Here is a 21,050-nt window from a genome sequence, read left to right as displayed (position 1 = left end):
GGTTAAGAGACAGTCTAATATATAGATGCCCACTGAGCCGGATCTAAGAAATGTTATGTACACATCTTGACCCCTTTAGTTGACATATATGCCTGAAAAAAGATCTCGGGGTAAACACAAATTGTTTCCACAGGGATTTATTCACCAGAATCTTGACAACATTTTAGCATATGGTTGACGTATGCCACTGAATGTCTATACAATGACAAATATTAAAGCCTTCTACCCCTACATTTGGCATAAATGCTTGAAGTAGGCTATACATCATATGTCTCTATAAAGATCCATTAAACAGTCTCAGACTGACCGTGTGATTAATAATAAGCACTGTGGTGCCCATACACTAACATACATTGGATCCTTTCACAAGAGGTATAGGTCTGGATATTCTTCTTCTGTGTATACCTTTGACCAAAGTCTTAAACGTGATGCAAACAGAGCCATATCGTGGTCAATGTTTGACAAGCCTAAAGGTGAGATAAATAGTGGTCACATTGTAGTTCTGTTTTCCATAGACTCACATTCACCTAGTGTCAGCCCTACTTAAAGGGGTACTCTGGCCCTAATACATCTTATCCCCTATCCAAAGGATAGGGGATAAGATGTCTGGTCACGGGGTCCCTATTTCTGACACAAAGAATGGCCTAGATATGCTTTGAAGTGGGAACTGGGGATGTGATTCTATTTTAACCAAGAAAATTTGCTGTTCCAGGGCTTGAGAAAGCAACTGTGTGAGAGCTCTAATGGCAGCCATCTTGTTTGTCACTTATTTTACAAAGTCATTGAAATGGCTCAATGGAAACTTTTAGGTAGAAATGCCAAAGAATTGAAGGACATCAACGATGAAGACCTAACAGGGAGAAAACTGGACCAGAATTCATACTGTATCTCTTAGAGCCAAGCAGACCTTTGTTCCCGTCTTTGGCTCAGTGGAGAAGGTCTTTAAATCACAGAATTGAATTACTCCATAAATGTTTTGCCAATAAGACATAAAAAGACTATAAATTCTAAAACTGAACTTATTAATCATTGACAGGATCTGAAGAACACATAACTCTACAAAACTAGAGCGAAGAGGCTGATAATGGAGATGAGTCCAAACACTGGGGAGAAAGAGCTTCAGTTCACGATCAAATGTAGAAACCATTTGTTATTTTGGATCATAGGATAAGCTCGGGATGATTATAAAAAAACAAATTGCTTAATAATGGGCCATATTTTACTCTGGGGGAATTATGGGGAAAATGATCTGCTCAGATCAGTTTCCCAAAATCAGTCTTCAGAGATAAAGACAAAAATATGAAAATACAGGAGATAATTTATGATGGACACAACTGAAGACCGTGGCAAATGTACTATATTGTCTCCCTATATCTGTTTGCAGCATGCACATATACATGGAGGATAAAATCTGCCTGTACGTGTTTATTTAGAGGGGGGTGAGGTCAGTCAGGAGGCCTCTACGCAAATTTGATGGTCTAAGATTAGTAGGTTTGACTTATGTATATAGACACCTCATACAAACCCAATTTCAACATGGCTGAAACACCATCTGAGGTGTATGGCGGCCTTCTGGATCTTTCGAGACAGCAGATCTTGGGAGAAAGAAGGATCGAGCATGTTGGACGTTAACTGCCTGATCCGTTTGCTTATGGGGAGATAAGATACTGCCAGAGGAGTCTAGAAGAGGCTTTCTCCCCACTCACCATTGAAAACACATTCTGCCGATGGTGATTACACATCTTCAGGCAACCAATAGCAAGGTCAGTTTGTCTTGATAACAAGGCAGTCTGTCTCTACTCCTGGCACCACCAATCTCTTCTTTGCTGCCATGTCTCCCATTTCCAAGCCAAGTTGAGTATTCATATAGACTGGCACTCAGTGATGATGTCAGGCCTATTTAAAGAAGAACTAGCATATATTCTTCACTTGTGTATTAAGGTATTATCCTGTATTGTACGGTGCTTGACTTGATGCTGACTCTGACCTTGGCTTCATTTCTGGATTACACTTCTGTCTCACCTCTCGGATCCATCACTTGGTGCCTATTGTCCTGATTACGGTTCTGAACCCTGGCCCATCTTCTATGTTTCCATCTCATCTTCCAGCTCTTCACATCCTGACCACTATCCTGGTGCCACTCCTTGACTCCGTTACTGACTATTCTAAAATTACACCAGATACCAATCCACTATTCTGGGGATAGTGACCTGAAAATCCTTAAAGTCTATAACTTCCTGGTTAAAATCGAGAAGATTACTTCTATACTGCAACCCTGTCTAGCCTTCAATGTCTAGGATTAGAAAAGCATGGCTTCTTTCTTCCAAAAACAGTGCTACCCCTCTCTGTAGGTTGTGTATGGTACCAAATGCAACCAATAGAAAAGTGTGGTGTTGTTTGTAGATTAAATCAGTAATGATTTACTAATCCTGGAAACCCCTCTAAGGTGGAAAATTCCTTTAAGAAGAAAAACTGGATTTGTTTTTCTTTACTTTTTGTAGAACCCTCTGATCCATGTAAATTTGTAAATCTTTTACTGTAATAACAAAACTTACCAAATAACCAGAGAACAGAAGAAAACACGAGTTGCGATTACTGAATAAAAGTACGTAACCATCTGCACAACGTCTGGCCCAAAATCAAAGGATAAAAATATATTATTGCTTCCTGTTCTCGAAACTAATCAAGAATGTCTAAATCTGTGCAATGGGTCAAAAGAGACACTTATGGGGGAAATTTATTAAGCCGTCTAAGCAAAAATAATAATAAATGTGCACATTTTTTGCACAAGCCAAGGAGTGGAGAAGTGTGTGGTGTTTAATGATAGAGGGTGTAGCCTACAAAAGCCCAACAGATTTACCTAAATTTATGCCAGATATATGTCATATAATATAGCAGAAATTGGCACCAGCTTCTAGCTAGATCCTAATGCATCTTACTGTTGGTTCTCCTTACTCCAGCACATTTTCGCATTTAGACAGCCATATAAAATATTACTCTCAATAAATCCACCTGCAGTATCCCTATACTGATCGAGCTTCCAAAATGTATTGGTTGCCGTTTGGTCACAGTGCTGTTGCTGTGTAATACTACACTTATTTTGCACGTCTTATTTCATGTGTTATTTATGCCATATTTTATACATATTTGAACATTGTGAATTTTTTATTTTGCTGCCATTTAATGGTTATACTTGCCTCAATACCATCCTGACCAGTGTCATAGAACACCCCTGAGCGTACGAAGATAACTCACGAAGATAACTCGTGAAATATCTAATCACCGTTACCATCACCATTAACTCAATGAAGTCATTAGGGGTAAGCTTTACAAGGGCATCTTTTGCATTCCTGGTACCTGCACGACTTCAGGCCGGAGCCTGTCCAGGCCTGCATCCTTTGAAAGGAAACTGCAGCTCCTTTTTAGTAAGTACTTTACTTCTACACAATTCACCCACTAGGAGCCAACTATTGGAGATCCCTTTAGGGAAGCATTTTAGGACTATTTATCTCTTACATCAGTACAAAGGCTAGAAGAGTGAATTATCTTCTTATCATCCCCCACATGTGTCTTTCTGCACTAAGAAATAGAAATGGGGACCTATATACACGGACCATCACTAAGGAACTGTCCAGCTATTTCGATAAAACTTTGTCACTGCAACAAGAACACCATGTCCACCCCAACTTCAATCCACCAAAACGCTACCCAAGTGTGCCATGAGGGACAGAGACTACCATTACTAGTGTACCCCCCTTTCTCACTACCAAGTTATCCAGGAAAGACCAGAGGTCGTAATTCCGCCATTGTGGTAACATATTGGGTAACTTCAAGCACAACTACAAGCATATTGCTACCATCCACTCAGGCTCACCCCACTATCCCCTTTGCACACTTTCTTTAGTATATGAATAAGATATTGTATTTGCCATGTCACGACTAGACTCCTGAAGATAGACTAACAACATACTTGTCCCCTCTTTGTATAAATGAGCGCCCCTCGTGTGTATGAATCTAAAAGATGAAGTTTATTTTTGTGTCAGGAAGCCATGTTCTATGATAAATTTGGTATTTACATAACCTGGCGCCGTGATAATAGCGCATAAATTCTTGTTTACTGGCGATGGGAGGTTAATGAATGGCTGCGAGGTCATCCCATGGCGCAGATTTGTTACAGAACGTTCTCATTTGTCATGATAAAACAAGAGCAACAAATGTTCCTTCCACTTCCTAATTGTGTTCTCATGAAGCCGCCCAGATTTTTCATGTTTTTGTGTTGTAGAATGATTGGCGGGGGGGGGGGGTTATTTTGGTTTATTATTTTCTTGCAGCTGAAACACAAGCTCAGTGGTACAATACGTTTGGGCGCTGTTCAAAGTACGAGTAGCGCAGCACGAGAATGAGATGTCCTGACGTGATTCTCTGAAATCCTCAACCTCTGGGGGGGTTCCAGAAAGATCAGTAAGTTAATCTAAGCTTCTCCCAAGTCAGATGACCCTTTCAGATGGCGTGTCAACTTAGGACGCTGCATTGTGCCCCGGAGTGAACGTGCTGTCTGCAACCTCGGTGCCAGGGCAGCTCAGAAACATCACACGAGGGGAACATAACTCAATTTTGCATAATCTCTTGACACTTTTCTATAGAAATTTTTGTGACCAAATACGTTGAGTAACACATTGGATTTTCAAATCTAGCAAACAAGCTTTTATGTAGAAGGAACGGAGACTCTAACTAGAGTGTTCTATGAATGACTGTCAATCATATAATGTTACTTCTCAAGTGTTAAAAATCTCATTCTCAAATAAATCCAGAATTCTGTTGTCTTCTTCTTCCTGATCTCCTGGCCCCTGTGGATTCATTGTCTGTAAGGTGTACACTCTGTCTTCTGGAATAAGACGACGAACACACACAACTTTTGTTTTGTATTTTTTGGGGGCCTTTTTGGCCCTCGTTCTTCACCTCCAAGATGCATTTTTTCTTAAAGGGGTACTCCACTGCCCCAGCGTTCGGAAAATTTTGTTCCGAACGCTGGGTGCGGGCTGCGGGTCGTGACATCACGGCTACACCCCTTATGATGCCGTAACACTGGGGCAGTGGAGTACCTCTTTAAGTATTTTTTTTTTTAAATAGTACGCATTAGGCTATATTTTCACACAATTTATTTTGGGCATTTTTTTTTTTAAATGAAGAAAAGGGCCACAAAAACTCCCTCCTCATTTATTTTGCACTGTTTGCACTATTTTTTTGTCTTTCCAGTTTTATCTTTGGCCTTTTTTTTACCCTGTCATGTGAATTATTCAACAAGTAATTCAAGGATTTCTATTAATGGGGTACTCCGGCCCTAAGACATCTAAAGGATTGGGGATGAGATGCCTGATCGCGGGGGTCCCGCCACTGTGGACCCCGCAATCTTTCATGCAGCACCCCGCTATCATCAGCCTCCAGAGCTAACATAGCTCCGGGTCTGATGAATCACGATCACGGTGCCGAAGTATCGTGACGTCACATGGGGACAGAGCTGTGACATTACGATACTTCGGCCCCGTGATCGTGATTCATCAGACCTAGAGCGATGTTCGCTGATGATAGCGGGTGCTGCATGAAAGATTGCGGGGATCTCCATTGGATAGGGGATAAGATGTCTAGAGGCGGAGTACCCCTTTAAGCCAACCTTACATTTTGGTGTTATTTTCCTACCATAGAAGCTCCTTCTCTCCCTCCCCATCCACACAGTAACCTCTACACATGTCACACAGCATGTTCACTATGGGGACAGCTCCTCCTTCCCCTTCTCACATTAACCTATGCACATGTCACAGAGCATGCTCACTATGGTGACAGCTCCTCCTTCCCCTTCTCACATTAACCTATGCACATGTCACAGAGCATGCTCACTATGGGGACAGCTCCTCCTTCCCCTTCTCACATTAACCTATGCACATGTCACAGAGCATGCTCACTATGGGGACAGCTCCTCCTTCCCCTTCTCACATTAACCTATGCACATGTCACAGAGCATGCTCACTATGGGGACAGCTCCTCCTTCCCCTTCTCACATTAACCTATGCACATGTCACAGAGCATGCTCACTGTGGGGACAGCTCCCCATCCTGCTCCCCCTCAACACAGTAATTTCTGTAAATGTCACAGAGCATGCTTGCTACACTATCCCATAGCAAAAGAATATGTTTCAGCAAAAGTAAATAAAAAAACAAACAATTTAAGAGAATATATACTCTTTGAGTAAGAAGTTCTGAGGAATTTCTCAGTAAATGTTTTCATGCAATTCCCCTTTGGCCACTTTTCCACCTTTGACCTCAATAATTATTTCCTATTAACAGGTGACTTTTTTTAATATTTATTTTTAATTTAGATCTTCCTGATAAGCTTCCTGGACCGCCGCTCCTGTTTTCCTTTCTGTATGCCAAGAACACATTTCTCATCCCTGTATTTATCCTCCATGAGATCGCCTATCTGCAAACAATCCCTCAGTAAATCGCTCTTAAGTAAATTTAATTTGGTCTCGGTCCACAAGTCCAGCACCATAACTTACTTTTCATTGGAACTAATGTTCTCCTGTAATTGCTTTGTTGTGGTTGGCCCATGAACAATGCACTTTCTGTATATCCAACCTGTGGCTGTCTGGCTCCTGGGGCCAATTCTTCATACCGTGCAACACTGATCTGAAAGCCTTCCAAACAGATTTCATTTAGTTTTTGTTTTGTTTTTTCAAAAATAATTTAGGTTTTATTCTTAGTTTTTATGACATAGTATAAATTTGATGTGTCTCGGGCCAAAACAGTAGAATCTAAGACAATCAAAAAAAAAAATGGAAAAAAATTGGTCCCAAAGTAGGACCAAAAATATTTCCAGTTGATATTTGACCATGGGTCAATGTTTGACCATGTTTTTTAGGCTTTCAGGTAAAGTGCATTATTTAAAGTGCAACTCCCAAGAATCTAGGGATGTTGTGGAAGTCCAATGAAAGTCTACGGAAACACTGTAGTCTCTTTTAAGTCTCTGGCTCGGACGGCCATCACTGGATTCACTCTTTAAATGTTTTTCTATCTGGACAACCCTATCTAAGACTTTGTTCACATCTGTGTCCGAGGCTCTATGCACTGCTATTTTTTCTGTCAAAATGACGGACACTACAGCAAAATTCAGCGGACCCTACTATAAGTCAATGGGGTTCACCTGGAACCAATCAGTTACAGCATGTAACCAAATAAACCTGATCGTCACATGGGGGCTTGATTTTATCGAGTCAAGTTTTCTTATTAATTGGAACCATTTTGGTTAATCTATAACTTATAAAACACAATATAAACATCTTTAACCCCTTAAGGATACAGCCCATTTTGGCCTTAAAGGGGTATTCCAGGAAAAAACTTTTTGTTTATATCAACTGGCTCCAGAAAGTTAAACAGATTTGTAAATGACTATTAAAAAATCTTAATCCTTCCAATAATTATCAGCTGCTGAAGTTGAGTTGTTCTTTTGTGTCTGGTAACAGTGCTCTCTGTTGACATCTCTGCTTGTCTCGGGAACTGCTCAGAGGAGAAGAGGTTTGCTATGGGGATTTGCTTCTACCCTGGACAATTCCCGAGACAGGTGTCATCGGAGAGCACTTAGACAGAAAAGAACAACTCAACTTCAGCAGCTCATATGTAAGTTTTAATAGAAGTAATTTACAAATCTGTTTAACTTTCTGGAGCCAGTTGATATATATATATATATATATATATATATATACATATACATTTTTTTCCTGGATAACCCCTTTAAGGACACAGCCAAATTTTTCAAATCTGACTTGTGTCACTTTATGAATGAATAACTCTGAGATGCTTTTACTTATTTGTCTAATTCCGAGATTCCGAGACAATTTTTTCGTGACATATTCTACTTTAAGATAGTGGTAATTATTCATTGAAACTTGCTTCAGTTATTTGTGAAAAATTCAAAAATGTCATGGGAAAATTAGAATTTTTCGAAATTTGAAATGATTAGCTTGAAAGGAAAATGATCATGCTAAATAAATGACATATTGATTCACAAATAAACTATGTCTACTTTATTTTGGCTTCATTTTGTTGACATGTTTTTACTTTTTGAAGACATTGGAGAGCTTCAAAGTTTAGGAGCAATTTTAAAATTTTTCATGAAAATTTCTAAATCTGAATTTTTCAGTGACCAGTTCAGTTTGAAGTGGTTTTGAGGGGGCTTTATGTTAGAAATCCCCCATAAATGACCCCATTACAAAAACTGCAATTTTTCAATTTTATAATGGGACAAAGGAGAAAAAGCCCCCTCAAGCTTTGTAACCCATTATCTCCTAGTATGGAAATACCCCATATGTGGACATAAAATGCTCTTCAGGTACACGGCAGGGCGCAGAAAGGAAGAAGTGACATTTGGGCTTACCCCCATGGTGCTCAAATACCCCTCACATATGACTCCATTTTGGAAACTACACCCCTCAAGGAATGTAATAAGGGGTACAGTGAGTATTTACACCCCACAAGTGTTTGACAAAATTTTGGAACAGTGGGCTGTGAAAATGAAAACTGAAAATGTTTACACTTACCGTATTTATCGGGGTATACCACGCACCGGCCTATAACACGCACCCTCATTTTACCAAGGATATTTGGGTAAAAAATGTTTTTTACCCAAATATCCATGGTAAAATGAGGGTGCGTGTGTGCGCGTGTATACCCCGATATACCCCCAGGAAAGGCAGGGGGAGAGAGGCCGTCGCTGCCCACTTCTCTCCCCCTGCCTTTCCTGGGGTCTAGAGCGCTGCTGTCGGCCCTTCTCACCCCCTGGCTATCGGCGCCGCTGCCCGTTCTGTCCCCCTGACTATCGGTGCCGGCGCCGATAGCCAGGGGGAGAGAAGGGGCAGCGGTGCCGATAGCCAGGGGGTGAGAAGGGCCGACAGCAGCGCTCTAGACCCCAGGAAAGGCAGGGGGAGAGAAGCGGGCAGCGACGGCCTCTCTCCCCCTGCCTTTCCTGGGGGTGTATCGGCGTATAACACGCACACAGACTTTAGGCTAAAAATTACTGGTGTAACCCTAATTTTTTATTTTCACAAGGGGTAAAAGAAGAAAAAGCCCCCAAAATGTGTTATCCGATTTCTCCCAAGTAAGAAATGACCCCATATGTGGGGCGTAAAGTGCTGTGCGGTCAAACGGCAGTGCTCATAAGAGAAGGAGCGCATTCGGCTTTTAGAGAGAGAATTTGTCTGCAATAGTTTTTGGGGGCCTTGTCACATTAACAAAGCTATTGTTGGCTGTCTGAGCATGTTGGAAGTTGTAGTTTTGAAACTGCTAGAGGGCCACAGTATACAGAGGCAGCCGCCCACGGCAACACACTGCCGCAAAGTGCCGCCCACTGCAACACGCCACCTCCAACATACCGTCTCCGCCCGCAGGATGGTTTTTATTAATATAATTTTGAGGAACATATGTTTGTTTGTTTTTTCTTTTATTTAATAGATCATTGGCTTAGAGGGTTAGCACTGTTGCCTTGGAGTACTGAGGTTCTGGGTTCAAATACCACTATGTTCGGAATCTGGTTGCACTATATAAAAAAGAAATGTTATTGAGAGGAAAACATTTTAACAGCAGTTTGTATTTTTGTTGTTTCTCATTTGAATACATGACCGGCTAGTCCCTGGCTCCAATGGAGAAAACACTCAGGGGGAGATTAATCAAAACCTGTGTAGAAGAAAAGTTGTCCAGTTGCCAATAGCAACCAATCAGATCGCTTCTTTCATTTTTAGGAAGGCCTGTGAAAAATGAAAGAAGCGATCTGATTGGTTGCTATGGGCAACTTTTCTTCTACACAGGTTTTGATAAATCTGCCCCTCAGTGCCTTGTGATCAAGTAGCAGGGGTGCCAGTGGAAGCCTTTTTCTGCTGTGAACCACTTAGATGTCGCACTCTCATAGGATACCATGCCAGGCTATTTCTGCAGCACTGTAAAAGGCGTAAAATTAGGACTATAAATCTTCAATGACCACTTTGTCCAAAATACTATAATTTGTGTAGATACTTTAGAGAAATTCATTAAAAGCAAGAAACACTAACTCCCACAGAAAGACAGAAGAGATAAAAAGAAGGAGAATCTAGGCCTGAGGTTCATCCTTGTATATTTGATGGATTTCCCCAGCCAAAGTCTTTGGCTTCCCATTTAGAATTATATTGAAAATAGACCCTTGACCTTGTAACCACAACTCAAAAAGAGAAGTAAGGATCAGTACTGCCAACAGTTACACCTGTAGAAATTCAGCTTAAAGGGGTACTCCGCCCCTAGACATCTTATCTCCTATCCAAAGGATAGGGGATAAGATGTCTGATCGCGGGGGTCCAGCCGCTGGGTACCCCACGATCTCGGCTGCGGCACCCCAGACATCCAGTGTACAGAGCGACGGATGACTAGCGATGCGGGCGGAGACTCGTGAGCTCACAGTCACGCCCATCATGACGTCATGACCATGCCCCCTCAATGCCGTCACGCCCCCTCCCATAGAATTGCATTGAGGGGACATGGCCACCACATCACGAGTCTCTGACGCTCCGGCGCTGCACCCAACACTCTAAACGAACGCCGTGTACAGCAGGGAGATCGTGGGGATCCTTTGGATGGGGATAAGATGTCTGGGGGCAGAGTACCCCTTTAAACGTTAGCCAATACTGAAGTTTTTGGAATTTTGTTGTAGAGGCACAAAAAAACCACTATAAACAATACATGTGTATGTGTTCAATTATCACATCTTATAAAATAGTTCCACATTCTTTGGGCCTTTTCCAAGAACTGTGGCTCCATTGTCATTCTCTACATTTCATGAACAAGCGATACTATTAGTTGGTTCTCTATGAAGGACACGTGCCCCCTGCCGGATATTCTCTCTATTGTTCTTCTTCACTGCTCCCTTTGACTAGATATTTGATTAGAATGTCCAGCGAACATGTGTTTTCGGGACCACAGCTGCATACAGACTTTTGCCAAACTATTAAGAAAACAACAAAATTCTCCAGATATTAGTGATCGTTCCAAACCTCACAAGTGAGAATATTTTGCTTAATTTGTCCTAGGCAATTGACCCATTTCCTTGACACATACAATAATATGTTCAAGTTCGGAATTAGGTCTCCTACAGGTAATGAAATCCAGTCCCCATACGTAGTAGAAGAGTTGGTGTAACCACATTGCCTAGAGTCAAATTCCATGTAGAAATTATGTAATAAGATAATCTTTCAATGAATTTACGGGTCACTGCAAATGTTTTTGAGACTCATGTCAAGTCTTCATACAAACTTAATCTTGCGAATCAATCTACTTGTTTTCTCATGGTCTTGTAAGTCAGTCTATTGAGCCATCTTGCAAGGACTACATTGATGTTGGCCTCCTAAATCATTCAGTTGGGAAATAATAATAATTTCTTTCATAAAATGTAACCAAAACAATATATTCAAACAATATTGTTTGTGTTGCTAATTATACTTAAATGGGCACTGTCAGATACAAAAACTTTTGATATGTTTTAAAGCATGTATAACCAGTAGGGTTTGCAATTGCTTTAAATAGAAAATTAATACTGAAGAAGCCAGACAAACAACTGCCCCCCCCTGCCTGCACAGATACTAGTCCTGCTGTGTCCATGAGTCATCACCTATGTCATGGACACACTTCCTTGATTGACAGCTGTGAGTGCAGGGCTCATAGCTGGAGGAAAAATCCTCCCGCTGTCATCTTGTGTCCCGCTACTGTCAGTGAGGACAAGCTGGGAGTTGTAGTTTTGCTAATGCTAGGGGAGATGTGAGCAGACAGGATACTGAGGGAGGGGGCGGAGACCTGCACAGTGAGGCCACGCCCCCTCCCTTTGAGAGGAATTCAGACTAAAGAGCTAAATTAAAAGTGTAATAAAAATAAATAAATAAATGTTCTAGACACATAAAAATTAGATGTACATGGTCAGGATTAGGTACTGAGTGATATATTTAAAAAATGTTTTTTTGTTGTTGGCTCTGACAGGTACGCTTCAATTGTATATGTACATGGTCTACAGAAGGTTGGAGAATGTTGGTGAGGCACATCCTGAAGAACTTTGCAAAAATGTGAATGCCATGAGTGACCCTCATGATGAGCCATGGTGGCCATAGGAAGAAGCAACACTGACAAGGTGGGAAGGACCTTGATTTGCTATGCATCTCCACGAGTCATTGTAGTCACCAAGGATGTGTCCATGACATGAATGAAGTAGACACTGCATAAAATGGGACCAAGTCAACATATTCAAACAAGACCATCTATGCTATCAATTCTACCCAATTGCATAGGCTCATGGTCTTCAGGTGATTGGAAAATGTTGGTGGAACACATTCTGAAGAACTGTGCAAGAATGTGAAAGCCATAAGTGACCCTCATGAGGAGCCTTGGTGCCCATAGGAAGGAGCAACACTGACAAGGTAGGTAAGACCTTGATTTGCTATTGCAAAGTCATTGTAGCCACCAAGAATGGGTCCACGACATTCCGAAGAACTTTGTTACAATGGGGAAACCATGATTGACCCACATGATGGCTCTCTTTCCTGTTTTCTAACCTTGATGCTTATGAAAAAGAGCAGCCCAAAGAAGGTGGATTCCACCTTAATTTGCTGTATGTCTCCATGGCCCATAATGCCCACCAAGTATGTGTCCATGATGTTTTACTGATATTTTAGCCTTTATGGTTTGTTTCGTCAGACTTGCTCACCATGATTTCCCGGCTTTCCTTCTGTATGTGAGCTGGATCTACACATGTAGCTTTGATATGTCCGATTACTTGGTAAGAAACACATATCTAATCTCTCTCAGTCTGCTGGAAGTTTTCCTCTAATGGCTGGCTGCCACATGTTTAACTTTCCCTGTTTGCACTCTTTCTGTCTGTAAAGAGCACCTCATGTCTGCAAGATGTGCCAATAAACCGACCTTCCATATCAAAGTCGCTTATTTGTTCACACGGTATTGCAAACTATTGCAGATAAAATACAGCTCTTGCCCTACTGCCAGGAGACAGTTCTTTTTAGGTTCTCTGACTTATTTTGTAACTGAGAATCTTTGTACCTAAAACTCAAATTGTGGTGATTGTGATATGTAAATTGCAATGTTGAGATGTCGTGATGTCATCATTTCCAGTGGTGGATTTTAACAATGAGCTAAGAACTTTGTAAGGTACAGCTAGAATTCAAATCTGGATCATGAATGGACTATAGCCTCCCATACACAGGATCGGCAGCCATGCCCCTTGGGAACACTAGACTGTCACTCGGCAAAAAACATCAGGCTTATTAAACATAAACATGTCCGATCCTTTGTTCCTTTATGAGATGAGCTGATGCCAAAGGTGTCTTATCCCCTTCTCCATTGTAAATGTGCGTGTACATGGTGGAGTCAAGAGGAATAAAGAGTTTTGGCAGCTTAAGTGACTGAAATGGAGGAGTATGAATGAACCCATACACAGTAGATGAACGTCGGCTGTCAATATCAGCCAGACTGACTGAATACATAAGGGTGCCCTGACTCTCCTCGATGGCAGACGTCAAGGGAAAGATCAGCCTGTTGGACAAGAGACAAAAGGCATACTACCCTGTCCCTAGTGAGAATATACTGACAAAAAGTTTAGCCAAGTTTGTATGTGTATGGTGGAGTTGGCCAAACTACGGTGCATGGTCAACATAAGTAACCTCTGTTTTCCACCATTAAAGGGGTATGCCAGGAAAAAACTTTTTATATATATATATATATATATATATATATATATATATATATATCTCAACTGGCTCCAGAAAGTTAAACAGATTTGTAAATTACTTCTATTAAAAAAAATCTTAATCCTTCCAGTACTTTTCAGCTGATGAAGTTGAGTTGTTCTTTTCTGTCTAACTTCTCTCTGATGACACCTGTCTCGGGGACTGTCCAAAGTAGGAGTGAATCCCCATAGCAAACCTCTTATGTTCCAGACAGTTCTGAGATGAGGTGTCAGCAGAGAGCACTGTTGTCAGACAGAAAAGAACAACTCAACTTCAGTAGCTGATAACTACTGGAAGGATTACGATTTTTAATAGAAGTAATTTACAAATCTGTTTAACTTTCTGGAACCTGTTGATCTAAAAAAAATATTTTTTTTCCTGGACTAACCCTTTAAGGTGTCCGAAGATATAAGAGGTGAGTTAGTGTTAGGGTCCCATCCGATATGAGGCCACCTCCGCGTGGTAGATGGGGGGACACGTTTTGATCAAAAAGTGCGCTAAGAGCCTCCACTTTGTTGACCAAGTGTGCTGCTGCCATTTTCTTTTTTTTACATGTTTTGTACTTGCCACAGCAGCGTGCACCCGTGTATTGGGTTTAGGTGCTGGCTACATTTTTGTTTTGTTTTTTTGTTTTTGCTGTGCTAAATAAGTAGGGCATCATTTTAATTGTATGGACCTACAGAACAAAGAGAAGGTGTAATTTTTACCGAAAAATGTAAGGTGTAGAAACGGAAGCCACAAAAGTTTCAAAATGGCAATTATTTGTCAATTTTGTCGCACAATGATTTTTTTCCATTTCGCCATACATTTTTTGGTTAAAATGACTGATGTAGTTACAAAGTAAAATTGGTGGCGCAAAAAAAAATAAGCCATCATATAGATTTTTAGGTGCAAAATTGGAAACGTAAGGAGGAAAAAAACGAAAGTACAAAACGGAAAAACCCTGGGTCCTTAAAGGGGTACTCCACCCTTAGACATCTAGTCCGTGATGTGACGACTCTGCCCCCGTGTGACGTCACGCCCCGTCCCTTCAATGCAAGTCTATGGGAGGGGGCGTGATGGCCGTCATGCCCCCTCCCATAGACTTGCATTGAGGGGACGGGGTGTGACGTCACACGGGGACGGAGTCGTGACGTCACGGACTTCCATTCCTGCGTTCGGGACCCAGACCCTCCAGCGCTTCCGGAGCAGAAACAGGTGAGTGCCGCATGCTATATTACGGGGGTTCCCAGCGGCGGGACCCCCGCGATCAGACATATTATCCCCTATCCTTTGGATACGGGATAAGATGTCTATGGGCGGAGCACCCCTTTAAAGGCAATTCAGTCTGAGCGGAATTCCACAGAAAGAATGAACATGCACTGGATTTTCCAAACTAAATTCTGTATTGTAAATGTGCCCTAAAAGTAAACCCATGTGTCATGCTTCTGTACTAAACATAACATGGTTTATCGGTGTTCCATTAATTATTGGAACATTTTTTCCGGTTCCTATCTTCTGGCCCCATCGACTTGACGTCACTTTAATTATTAGACTGGGACAGAAATCTGCTTTGTATACCCAGTTTATCGCCAAAGAATGAAGCCTCTTGTTATCCATTATATAGGGTTTGGTTTAACCCTAAGTATAAATCTGTTCCAGAATTTAACATTTTATGCCAAGTCCTGATGAAGTTAAATTATCCTCCTATAAAAGAGGTTATCAATTCAGTTGTGATGGAAATAAAAGTATCTTTGATCCATGAATGCAGGTGTGAGATGCAGAGAAAGTGAAGGGGGGAAAAAAATCAAAGTCGGGTCGATGGTCCGTTTTTACTTTCCATTCCAGCGTGACCACAACTATTTAATACCTCCTACTACTTAACATGACTCCTCGCTTGTTTAGTGTTACCGAGTCACGCAAATATATTCCCCTGCTTCGTGGAAGTCATTCATCATCACCGGAATATCATGATTACAGGAGCAGATGTGAAACAGATCTCTTACTAAGTACGTATATACTGTGCAGACCATAGGTTGTTAACACTGGGGCCGGCGCTGAATTAACGTCAGGGATTAAATTCCAACAGGATATCATTTTACAGAAAACTCGTGATTTGTTTTCTGTATTGTTAATGAGAAATCTGAGTTTTGCTACAAATTACACAATAAAATCTACTGTTTCATTACTGGAGCTGATGAGTCTGATATGGGGGGGAAAGTTTTAGGCAAGAAACGGTCTTTACCTATCGGTTCTTTTTGGATTGTTTAACTCATGAAATCTAGTAGGAACCTAAAATTATAAAAGTGTCCCCAAAAAGAATTAGAAGTTCTACATTATGCTACCTAACTTTTTATAGCATTCTGATTAATTCATACCTAATAAGATCCAGTAAGAACATAGTGGTTTCCAAGAAGAAGATCCTTAACGTATTTAGTAAGAAAATCATCGTATATCAGTAGAAGATCCATTTTGTATCTAGTAAGAACATAGTCGTATCTCAGTAGAAGATCCATTTTGTATCTAGTAAGAACATAGTCATATCTCAGTATAAGATCCATATTGTATCTAGTAAGAACATAGTCATATCTCAGATCTCAGTAGAAGATCCATATTGTATCTAGTAAGGACATAGTTGTATCTCAGTAGAAGATCCATATTGTAACTAGTAAGAACATAGTCATATCTCAGTAGAAGATCCATATTATATCTAGTAAGAACATAGTCATATCTCAGTAGAAGATCCATATTGTATCTAGTAAGAACATAGTCGTATCTCAGTAGAAGATCCATATTGTATCTAGTAAGAACATAGTCATATCTCAGTAGAAGATCCATATTGTATCTAGTAAGAACATAGTCGTATCTCAGTAGAAGATCCATATTATATCTAGTAAGAACATAGTCGTATCTCAGTAGAAGATCCATATTGTATCTAATAAGAACATAATCAGATCTCAGTAGAAGATCCATATTATATCTAGTAAGAACATAGTCATATCTCAGTAGAAAATCCATATTGTATCTAGTCAGAACATAGTCATATCTCAGTAGAAGATCCATATTGTATCTAATAAGAACATAGTCGTATCTCAGTAGAAGATCCATATTGTATCTAGTAAGAACATAGTCGTATCTCAGTAGAAGATCCATATTGTATCTAATAAGAACATAGTCGTATCTCAGTAGAAGATCCATATTATATCTAGTAAGAACATAGTCGTATCTCAGTAGAAGATCTATATCGTATCTAGTCAGAACATAGTCATATCTCAGTAGAACATCAATATTGTGCTACCATGCTGATTGTTACTGATAAGATTCAATAAGCAGGTATACTGAATGAATATACATTGGTCCCACAAGTTACAATATTAGTCGGTTCCAGGACAGCCACTGTGTGCTGAGACCATAACAAAAACCTGGTCATTGGTTCTGAAGCCCCCAAAATGTCATCCAAAAATAGGTAAAAGTGAAGATTAAAGACAAAAAAAGTAGCTAATACAGATAAAGCAAGTCCTTACATATAAAAGTAAGAAAGTAAGAGCTTTCTCTGTAAATAACTGTCTATGTAGAGGACAGGAGCTTCTTCAGGGTCCTGTACAGTACACAGTGTCCAAAAAAGGAACATTGAGCCGCCCTCACCTGGTGTCCAAAGGAGCAGCTAACCCCGGCACAGGTAAAGAGTACAGAACATGTAATACCTCCCCGTACTGTAGGGGCGCTAGCAGACACCAGTCAGTGCATACACTTCAGTAACACAGGTAGAGAGTACAGAACATGTAATACCTCCCGTACTGTAGGGGGCGCTACCAGACACCAGTCAGTGCATACACTTCAGTAATACAGGTAAAGAGTAGTACAGAACATGTAATACCTCCCTGTACTGTAGGGGGCGCTACCAGACACCAGTCAGTGCATGCACTTCAGTAATACAGGTAAAGAGTAGTACAGAACATGTAATACCTCCCCGTACTGTAGGGGCGCTAGCAGACACCAGTCAGTGCATACACTTCAGTAACACAGGTAGAGAGTACAGAACATGTAATACCTCCCGTACTGTAGGGGGCGCTACCAGACACCAGTCAGTGCATACACTTCAGTAATACAGGTAAAGAGTACAGAACATGTAATACCTCCTGTACTGTAGGGGGCGCTACCAGACACCAGTCAGTGCATACACTTCAGTAATACAGGTAAAGAGTACAGAACATGTAATACCTCCCTGTTCTGTAGGGGGCGCTACCAGACACCAGTCTGTGTATGCACTTCAGTAATACAGGTAAAGAGTAGTACAGAACATGTAATACCTCCCTGTACTGTAGTGGGCGCTACCAGACACCAGTCAGTGCATACACTTCAGTAATACATATAAAGAGTAGTACAGAACATGTAATACCTCCCTGTACTGTAGGGGGCGCTACCAGACACCAGTCAGTGCATACACTTCAGTAATGCAGGTAAAGAGTACAGAACATGTAATACCTCCCTGTTCTGTAGGGGGCGCTACCAGACACCAGTCAGTGTATGCACTTCAGTAATACAGGTAAAGAGTAGTACAGAACATGTAATACCTCCCTGTACTGTAGGGGGCGCTACCAGACACCAGTCAGTGCATACACTTCAGTAATACATATAAAGAGTAGTACAGAACATGTACTTCCCTGTGTGAGGGCTGCACTACAGGACATAGACTGGGGGGAGGTGTTCTCAAATACTGATACAGAAGGTAAATGGGACATCTTTAAATCAACTCTAAATAACTATACAGCTAAATATATACCAAAGGGGAACAAATATAAACGATTAAAACTAAATCCTACATGGCTGACAAATGAGGATAAAAGAGCAATAAACAACAAAAAAATAGCCTTCAAAAAATACAAATCTGATGGGTCAGCTATAACATTTAAACAGTACAAGGAGCTTAATAAAATCTGTAAAAATGTAATAAAAACAGCAAAAATTCAAAATGAGAGACTGGTGGCCGAAGAAAGCAAAACTAATCCTAAATATTTTTTTAGATATATAAATACAAAAAAACCAAGGACCGAGCATGTAGGACCCCTTAATAATGATAATGGGGAGGTTGTCACGGGCGATCAAGAGAAGGCGGAGCTACTGAACGGGTTCTTTAGTTCTGTATATACTATGGAAGAAGGAGCTGACATTGGCCAGGTCAGTGCTGGTAACACATCATATAATGTATTGAACTGGCTTAATGTAGAGATGGTACAAGGTAAGTTAAGTAAAGTAAATGTAAGCAAATCTCCAGGGCCGGATGGACTACACCCAAGAGTTCTTAGAGAGGTAAGTTCAGTAATATCTGTACCCTTGTTCATGATATTTAGAGATTCTCTGGTGTCTGGTATTGTGCCAAGGGACTGGCGCAAGGCTAATGTGGTACCAATCTTCAAGAAGGGCTCTAGGTCTTCGCCAGGCAATTATAGACCGGTAAGTCTAACGTGCATTGTGGGTAAATTGTTTGAAGGACTTATAAGGGATTACATACAGGAATATATAGGGGATAATAGTATTATAAGTGATAGCCAGCATGGGTTTACTAAGGATAGAAGTTGTCAAACCAATCTAATTTGCTTTTATGAAGAGGTGAGTAGAAGCCTTGACAGAGGAATGGCTGTGGATATAGAGGGGGGCTGTGTATATAGAGGGGGGCTCTGTATATAGAGGAATGGCTGTGGATATAGTGTTTCTGGATTTTGCCAAAGCGTTTGATACTGTCCCTCACAGACGTCTGACAGGTACGTTAAGGTCCTTGGGCTTGGAAACTTTAGTTTGTAACTGGATTGAACACTGGCTCATGGATCGTACCCAGAGAGTGGTGGTCAATGATTCGTACTCTGATTGGTCCCCGGTTATTAGTGGTGTACCCCAAGGTTCAGTACTGGGCCCGCTGCTGTTTAATTTATTTATCAATGATATAGAGGATGGTATTAACAGCTCTGTTTCTATCTTTGCAGATGACACCAAGCTTTGTAGCACGGTACAGTCTATAGAGGATGTGCATAAGTTACAAGATGACTTGGATAGACTAAGTGTCTGGGCATCCACTTGGCAAATGAGGTTCAATGTGGATAAATGTAAAGTTATGCATCTGGGTACTAATAACCTGCATGCGTCGTATGTCTTAGGGGGTTTAAACTGGCAGAGTCACTGGTAGAGAAGGATCTGGGTGTACTTGTAGATCACAGACTACAGAATAGCATGCAATGTCAGGCTGCTGCTTCCAAAGCCGGCAGGATATTGTCATGTATAAAAAGAGGCATGGACTCGAGGGGCAGGGACATAATACTCCCCCTTTATAAAGCATTGGTACGGCCTCACCTGGAATATGCTGTTCAGTTTTGGTCACCAGTCCATAAAAGGGACACTGCGGAGTTGGAAAGGGTGCAGAGACGCGCGACTAAACTAATATGGGGCATGGAACATCTTAGCTATGAGGAGCGATTAAAGGAGTTACAATTGCTTAGTCTTGAGAAGAGACGTTTAAGGGGGGATATGATAAACGTATATAAGTATATAAATGGCCCATACAAAAAATATGGAGAAAAACTGTTCCAAGTTAAACCCCCCCAAAGGACAAGGGGGCACTCCCTCCGTCTGGAGAAGAAAAGGTTTAGTCTAAAGGGGCGGCACGCCTTCTTTACCGTGAGGACTGTGAATTTATGGAACGGTCTACCTCAGGAACTGGTCACAGCAGGAACAATTAACAGCTTTAAAGCAGGGTTAGATACATTTCTGGAACAAAATAACATTAATGCTTATGCAGAATTTTAAAACTACATCCCTTTCCCTTATTCCCTTACATCCTTCCCTTCAATCCCCTGGTTGGACTTGATGGACGTATGTCTTTTTTCAACCATACTAACTATGTAACTATGTAACTATGTAACTATAATACCTCCCTGTACTGTAGGAGGTGCTACCAGACACCAGTCAGTGCATACACTTCAGTAATACAGGTAAAGAGTAGTACAGAACATGTAATACCTCCCTGTACTGTAGGGGGCGCTACCAGACACCAGTCAGTGCATGCACTTCAGTAATACAGGTAATTAGTAGTACAGAGCTAATTCATCTGGTGGAATCAAATACCTTCCTGACCTCTGCTTTGCCACCAGTATCACAAAGCCCTAGTCCCTATTGTGTGGCGCTTCTGGGTTTGGGGACGTGATCACAGGTCACTTGGTCAATTAGTGGGTGAGATGGGACATCTGTGGCCGCCCGTAACATCACATCCCCGAATGGCTGC

At 41.1% G+C, this 21,050-nt stretch overlaps 1 long non-coding RNA gene across 1 annotated transcript in view; it reads left to right on the top strand.

Moving 5' to 3' along the window:
- Nucleotides 1-21,050, top strand: part of LOC130295211 (uncharacterized) — a 63,329-nt gene that overhangs the window by 19,889 nt on the left and 22,390 nt on the right. Inside the window, exon 2 of the long non-coding RNA XR_008848734.1 lies at nucleotides 12,042-12,475. This is a non-coding gene — a long non-coding RNA (uncharacterized LOC130295211). The remainder of the gene's footprint in view (nucleotides 1-12,041; nucleotides 12,476-21,050) is intronic.

This window comes from Hyla sarda, chromosome 11, assembly GCF_029499605.1.
Source record: "Hyla sarda isolate aHylSar1 chromosome 11, aHylSar1.hap1, whole genome shotgun sequence".
Lineage (NCBI taxonomy): Eukaryota > Metazoa > Chordata > Amphibia > Anura > Hylidae > Hyla > Hyla sarda.
The sequence above is the reverse complement of the archived record's forward strand: the minus strand, read 5'-3'. Positions and strand labels throughout refer to the sequence as shown.